This window comes from Scylla paramamosain, chromosome 48 (assembly GCF_035594125.1).
Source record: "Scylla paramamosain isolate STU-SP2022 chromosome 48, ASM3559412v1, whole genome shotgun sequence".
NCBI lineage: Eukaryota > Metazoa > Arthropoda > Malacostraca > Decapoda > Portunidae > Scylla > Scylla paramamosain.
In genome coordinates, this window is record NC_087198.1 from 4,123,187 (window position 1) to 4,130,686 (window position 7,500).

The 7,500-nt window shown below is 43.9% G+C and overlaps 2 long non-coding RNA genes across 5 annotated transcripts in view; one reads left to right on the forward strand and one right to left on the reverse strand.

Annotated features, from left to right (window-relative positions):
• The window catches only part of LOC135095287 (uncharacterized), a 58,120-nt gene that overhangs the window by 32,641 nt on the left and 17,979 nt on the right, over positions 1–7,500 (reverse strand). The window lies entirely within an intron of this gene.
• LOC135095286 (uncharacterized) overlaps positions 1–7,500 on the forward strand; it is a 28,776-nt gene that overhangs the window by 1,632 nt on the left and 19,644 nt on the right. For all 3 annotated transcript variants that reach the window (XR_010264212.1, XR_010264211.1, XR_010264210.1), the window contains exons 5-10: positions 1–98; positions 494–677; positions 1,498–1,695; positions 1,800–1,910; positions 5,334–5,505; positions 5,927–6,121. The exon at positions 1–98 is cut by the window's left edge and continues 54 nt beyond it. This is a non-coding gene — a long non-coding RNA (uncharacterized LOC135095286). The remainder of the gene's footprint in view (positions 99–493; positions 678–1,497; positions 1,696–1,799; positions 1,911–5,333; positions 5,506–5,926; positions 6,122–7,500) is intronic.

Genomic DNA, 7,500 nt, shown 5'->3' on the forward strand with positions numbered 1-7,500 from the left:
CAGCAAGAAAAAGAAAGAATTGTAAAGATTTTGGAAACAAGTTTTGTAGAGAGGGAAAGAAATGCACTGGAAATTTTGAAGGCAGACCTGCTGGAAAGGTCTGTGTGTGTGTGTGTGTGTGTGTGTGTGTGTGTGTGTGTGTGTGTGTGTGTGTGTGTGTGTGTGTGTGTGTGTGTGTGTGTGTGTGTGTGTGTGTGTGTGTGTGTGTGTGTGTGATTTAATGGTACAATATAATTCTTTTGTCATTTTTTTTATTCTCTCTCTCTCTCTCTCTCTCTCTCTCTCTCTCTCTCTCTCTCTCTCTCTCTCTCTCTCTCTCTCTCTCTCTCTCTCTCTCTCTCTCTCTCTCTCTCTCTCTCTCTCTCTCTCTCTCTCTCTCTCTCTCTCTCTCTCTCTCTCTCTCTCTCTCTCTCTCTCTCTCTCTCTCTCTCTCTCTCTCTCTCTCTCTCTCTCTCTCTCTCTCTCTCTCTCTCTCTCTCTCTCTCTCTCGTAGGTTGAGGCAGGAGAAGGAGGAAACAGTGGAAGAAGAAGGGAACAAGATCAGAGCTGAGTGGAAGAAAGATTTGCATAGGAAAGAAGAAGAAAAGAAGAGAGAAAGACAAGAATTTCTGAAGAATGAGAGGAGACACTGGGAGAAGGAGAAGGAAGAGGAAGTGCAGAGGAAACTTGCTCTTGTGGTAAGGAAAAGTTTTTGAGTCAGGAAAACTTTTGAATCGGGAAAATTTTGAGTCGGGAAAATTTTGAGTCGGGAATTATTCAAGTTTTGTTTGGTTGTGTGTGCATCACCATTTGCAGTTGTGTGACAGCCCAAGTCTCCACTCCCAGCACTGCCACAGCAACACGAGGGCAGTGCAACAAGCCAGGAGCAACATGTGGCAGGCCCTGTACATAACACACCTGCCTGCTTCCACCTGCTTCCACCTGCTTCCACCTGTCATTCCCATCCATACACCTGTCCAGTCATCCTTCAGAGCTCCCTGACGACTCAACACTCACATCCTTGTTACTTAGTTCACCCACCACCTTATTTAAAGCCATTTCATTCCCATCTCTCATAAATAATAACTTTATCAACCTTGAACGTATCACTTCTTGTCCTGCCCTTAATACTGTTGATGATTCTGCTAATGTCACCCTTGTCATGTCCCCTGTGCCACTTGAAGACCCCCACCAGACCCCCTCTTAGTCACCCTTGTCATGTCCCCTGTGCCACTTGAAGACCCCCCACCAGACCCCCTCTTAGTCACCCTTGTCATGTCCCCTGTGCCACTTGAAGACCCCCACCAGACCCCCTCTTAGTCACCCTTGTCATGTCCCCTGTGCCACTTGAAGACCCCCACCAGACCCCCTCTTAGTCACCCTTGTCATGTCCCCTGTGCCACTTGAAGACCCCCACCAGACCCCCTCTTAGTCACCCTTGTCATGTCCCCTGTACCAAAACACTAACTACTACTACTACTACTACTACTACTACAACTACTACTACTACTACTTCAGGTGGAGGAAGGCCGAAGGGAACTGGAGGAGGAGAGAAAGAGACACAGGCTGGAGGTTGAAAACATAAGGTCTAGATTTAGAATGATGACAACGATGACAGCCACCACCAGCACCTCCCCCACTAGCCTGCCTTTCTCTTCAAGTCCCAGCGAGGAGCACCCGCCCTCCTCCCCACCCTCCTCTCTCAACAGATGGGAGGTGAGAGGGAGAGAAAGAGACAAAGAGAGAAAGAGGGAGAGGACACCCACAATTCACACTGGAAATGTTCTGTCTTACTCTAATGCCTCTCTTTAATTGCTCAGGGCCTGGACAGACTGAGAGAGGAACTGATGAAAGAGAGAGAGATAAAGATTGAAGAGAGAATTGCAAGTGTAAGAGAGGAAGAAAGGAGGAAATTAGATGACGAAAAACAGGTAAGACAGACAAAGAGAGGGAGAGAGAGAATGTAAGGATTAAAAACAATGATTGGATGGTAATTGGTGCAAGAAAAGAACGACGTTTGTTGTGAAGGACAGGCAGGAGACGGGGGAAAGAAACACACAGAGGAATGAAGAAAAACATGAACAAAACACAAGACAACAACAAATTCAACACCAGAACGACACAATACACAGACAGAAATACAAACCCAAGCTATCTACACATGAAAAACACATTTACACACCTGAAAACATAACACATTACACACTTACACATCTGAAAATGCCCAAAAACTGTGTCCCTCCTCTACCTGGCTGTTGCTCACACCTGCACCACCAACACTTGATTTGAATTAGTGTGATGTGAGTAAACCACAGAAACCTTCAATCAAGTCAATACAGACACTGCCACACACACCCAGACACTGCCACACACACCCAGACACTGCCACACACACCCAGACACTGCCACACACACCCAGACACTGCCACACACACCCAGACACTGCCACACACACCCAGACACTGCCACACACACCCAGACACTGCCACACACACCCAGACACTGCCACATACACCCACACACTGCCAAACACACCCAGACACTGCCACACACACCCAAACACTGCCACACACACCCAAACTTCACCCAGATGGCACCACTGCTATAACATCTATTTCTAAAGCTGAACTCTTTGCTCAAACCTTTGCTAAAAACTCTACCTTGGATGATTCTGGGCTTGTTCCTCCCTCTCCTCCACCCTCTGACTACTTCATGCCACGTATTAAAATTCTTTGCAATGATGTTTTCCATGCCCTCGCTGGCCTAAACCCTCGGAAGGCTTATGGACCTGATGGGGTCCCTCCTATTGTTCTCCGAAACTGTGCCTCCGTGCTTGCACTTTGCTAGTCAAACTCTTTCAGCTCTGTCTGTCAACATCTACCTTTCCTTCTTGCTGGAAGTTTGCCTACATTCAACCTGTTTCTAAAAAGGGTGACCGCTCTAATCCCTCAAGCTACCGTCCTATTGCTTTAATTTCCTGCCTATCTAAAGTTTTTGAATCTATCCTCAACAGGAAGATTCTTAAACATCTATAACTTCACAACCTTCTATCTGATTGCCAGTATGGGTTCCGTCAAGGCCGCTCTACTGGTGATCTTCTGGCTTTCCTTACTGAGTCTTGGTCATCCTCTTTTAGAGACTTTGGTGAAACTTTTGCTGTTGCCTTGGACATATCAAAAGCTTTTGATAGAGTCTGGCACAAAGCTTTGATTTCCAAACTACCCTCCTACGGTTTCTATCCTTTTCTCTGTAACTTCATCTCAAGTTTCCTTTCTGACCGTTCTATTGCTGCTGTGGTAGACGGTCACTGTTCTTCTCCTAAATCTATTAACAGTGGTGTTCCTCAGGGTTCTGTCCTGTCACCCACTCTCTTCTTATTATTCATTAATGATCTTCTAAACCAAACTTCTTGTCCTATCCACTCCTACGCTGATGATACCACCCTGCACTTTTCCACGTCTTTTCATAGACGTCCAACCCTTCAGGAGGTAAACATATCACGCAGGGAAGCCACAGAACGCCTGACTTCTGATCTTTCTAAAATTTCTGATTGGGGCAGAGCAAACTTGGTATTGTTCAATGCCTCAAAAACTCAATTCCTCCATCTATCAACTCGACACAACCTTCCAGACAACTATCCCCTCTTCTTCAATGACACTCAACTGTCCCCCTCTTCTACACTGAACATCCTCGGTCTGTCCTTTACTTATAATCTGAACTAGCTAAAACAGCTTCTATGAAGTTAGGTGTTCTGAGATGTCTCCGCCAGTTTTTCTCACCCCCCCAGCTGCTAACTCTGTACAAGGGCCTTATCCATCCATGTATGGAGTATGCTTCACATGTCTGGGGGTTCCACTCATACTGCTCTTCTAGACAGGGTGGAATCAAAAGCTTTTCATCTCATCAACTCCTCTTCTCTAACTGACTGTCTTCAGCTCCTCTCTCACTGCTGCAATGTTGCATATCTACCTGTCTTCTACCGCTATTTTCATGCCAACTGCTCTTCTGATCTTGCTAACTGCATGCCTCCCCTCCTTCTGCAGCCTCGCTGCACAAGACTTTCTTCTTTCTCTCACCCCTATTCTGTCCACCTCTCTAACGCAAGAGTTAACCAGTATTCTCAATCATTCATCCCTTTCTCTGGTAAACTCTGGAACTCCCTGCCTGCTTCTGTATTTCCACCTTCCTATGACTTGAATTCCTTCAAGATGGAGGTTTCAAGACACTTATCCACCAATTTTTGACCACTACTTTGACCCTTTTATGGGACTGGTATTTCAGTGGGCATTTTTTTTTATTGGATTTTTGTTGCCCTTGGCCAGTATCCTTCCTACATAAAAAAAAAAAAAACACTGCCACACACACCCAGACACTGCCACACACACCCAGACACTGCCACACACACCCAGACACTGCCACACACACCCAGACACTGCCACACACACCCAAACACTGCCACACACACCAAGACACTGCCACACACACCCAAACATTGCCACACACACCCAGACACTGCCACACACACCCAAACACTGCCACACACACCCAAATACTGCCACACACACCCAAACACTGCCACACACACCCAGACACTGCCACACACACCCAGACACTGCCACACACACCCAGACACTGCCACACACACCCAAACACTGCCACACACACCCAAACACTGCCACACACACCCAGACACTGCCACACACACCCAGACACTGCCACACACACCGAGACACTGCCACACACACCCAAGCACTGCCACACATACCCAGACATTGCCACACACACCCAGATATTGCCGTACACACTGAAAACACATATCAAAACACTGCCACACACATCAAAACACTGCCACACACATCAAAACACTGCCACACACACACAAACACTGCCACACACACAAAAACTGCCTTAAAGCTTAATACAGTCACAGAGAGAGAGAGAGAGAGAGAGAGAGAGAGAGAGAGAGAGAGAGAGAGAGAGAGAGAGAGAGAGAGAGAGAACCAAGACAAGACTAATTAATTCCATCATTATTTCCTTAATTAATAGCAGTCATTCACATATCAACAATAATGAAATAATGAACTTTAATAAATCTTTAAAAAAAAATATATATATATCTTGGGTAGTGATATTGTTATACTCTTCAATAATATTCATAATATCATTTCTTCGTGTCTGTGTATCAAACCGAACCATTTCAAGCTTAATCTTGTTTCTTGACCTTCCTGTCTTCTGTCTTGCTCTGTATTGACCTTGTGACCTTTGCAATTCCTTAAACTGGATTTCTATGGTAATGCTAATTTATTTATTTATTTATTTCTTATTTTATTTATTTATTTATTTTTTGCTTATAGATGGAGTTTGCAGAAGCAGTGAAAGCTTTGGCGCAGGACAAGGAAAGGGTTATTGAAGATTTGAAGATTAGGATTCAGCTTCTAACAGATGAATGTGACAGAAGAAGAGGAGGAGGAGGAGGAAGGGAAAAATGTTGGAGGACAGATATTGCAAGAAAATGTTGAATTGAAGGTAAGAGATGTGTTTGAGTATGTTTGAGTGTGTTTTGGTGTGTTTGGGTGTGTTTTGAGTGTATTTCGGTGTGTTTTGGTGTGTTTTGGTGTGTTTGAGTATGTTTGAGTGTGTTTTGGTGTGTTTTTGGTGTGTTTTGAGTGTGTTTGGGTGTGTTTTGAGTGTGTTTGGGTGTGTTTGGGTGTGTTTGAGTATGTTTGAGTGTGTTTGAGTGTGTTTGGGTGTGTTTTGAGTGTGTTTGGGTGTGTTTTGGTGTGTTTGAGTATGTTTGAGTGTGTTTGGGTGTGTTTTGAGTGTGTTTTGGGTGTTTTGAGTGTGTTTTGAGTGTGTTTCACCAAGTGCTGTTCACTGTCAACAGACACACTCACACATTGTCCTCTCTCTCTCTCTCTCTCTCTCTCTCTCTCTCTCTCTCTCTCAGAATCAGATCACCTCACTGCAGAAAAAAGTCAGAAATTTGGAAACTGAACTGGCAAGAGCAAAACGGTTTTCATTTGTGACGCAGCAGAGCACCACCACCACCACTGCCACCACCGCCACCGCTGCTGCTGCTGCCACCGACATGACGGCCTCCACAGCCTCAACGACTGTTAATGAAGACACAAGAGAGAATTTGGTACGTTAGGTTAGGTTTACCAGTGTCTCTCTTCTGAATCACTGTGCTTTGTAACTGCCACTGTTTTGCAAGGCCACAGGGATGTTTAGCTGGGTTCTCAAGAGTGTTTCTCCTACACAAATGTTGTTAATCTGTCACTGGAACCATAAAAACACCCTTGAAAACCTGCATTTTAAAAGAGTGTTTCTCCTGTCATTAATGCAGAAATGAACACCCTTGAAAACACAGGTCACTTCAGTTAGAGCATTTTAAAAGAGTGTTTCTCCTGTCAGTAATGCAGAAATGTTGTTAATCTGTCGCAGAAATGTTGTTAATCTGTCGCAGAAATGTTGTTAATCTGTTGCAGAAATGTTGTTAATCTGTTGCTAGAACCATAAAAACACCCTTGAAAACCCACATCAGTTTAAGTTGAGCCTTTTAAAAGAGTGTTTCTCCTGTCATTAATGCAGAAATGAACACCCTTGAAAACATGCGTCACTTCAACTAGAGCCTTTTAAAAGAGTGTTTCTTCTGTTAATAATACAGAAATGTTAATCTGTCACTGGAACCATAAAAACACCCTTGAAAACCTGCGTCACTTCAGCTAGAGCATTTTAAAAGAGTGTTTCTCATGTCAGTAATGCAGAAATGTTGTTAATCTGTCACTGCAACTGTAAAAACACCCTTGAAAACCTGCATCACTTCAACTACAGCCTTTTAAAAGAGTGTTTCTCCTGTCAGTAATCCACAAATGTTGTTAATCTATCACTGCAACTGTAAAAACACCCTTGAAAACCTGCATCACTTCAATTAGAGCCTTTCAAAAGAGTGTTTCTTTTGTCAGTAATGCAGAATTGTTGTTAATCTGTCACTGCAACAGTAAAAACACCCTTGGAAACCCACGTCACTTCAACTACAGCCTTTTAAAAGATTCTTTCTTCTGTCTGTAATGCAGAAATGTTGTTAGTCTGTCACTGGAACTGTAAAAACACTCTTGAAAACCTGCATCACTTCAGCTAGAGCCTTTTAAAAGAGTGTTTCTTCTGTCAGTAATGCAGAAATGTTGTTAATCTGTCACTGCAACTGTAAAAACACCCTTGAAAACCCACATCATTTCAATTACAGCCTTTTAAAAGAGTGTTTCTCCTGTCAGTAATGCAGCAAAGTGTTTCTCCTGTTAGATACAATGCTGAGAATAGTCTGTGTCCATATTACTTGATACAGAAGCCACATCCTCACTCTGTCACGTCTTTGGGGGAACTGAAGAAAAACTGAGGCTGGTGTTAGCATAGTAATAATAATGATAGCAATAATTTTAAGGTATTTATGTATGTATATAGTCACCCTTGTCATGTCCCCTGTGCCACTTGAAGACCCCCACCACACCCCCTCTTAGTCAC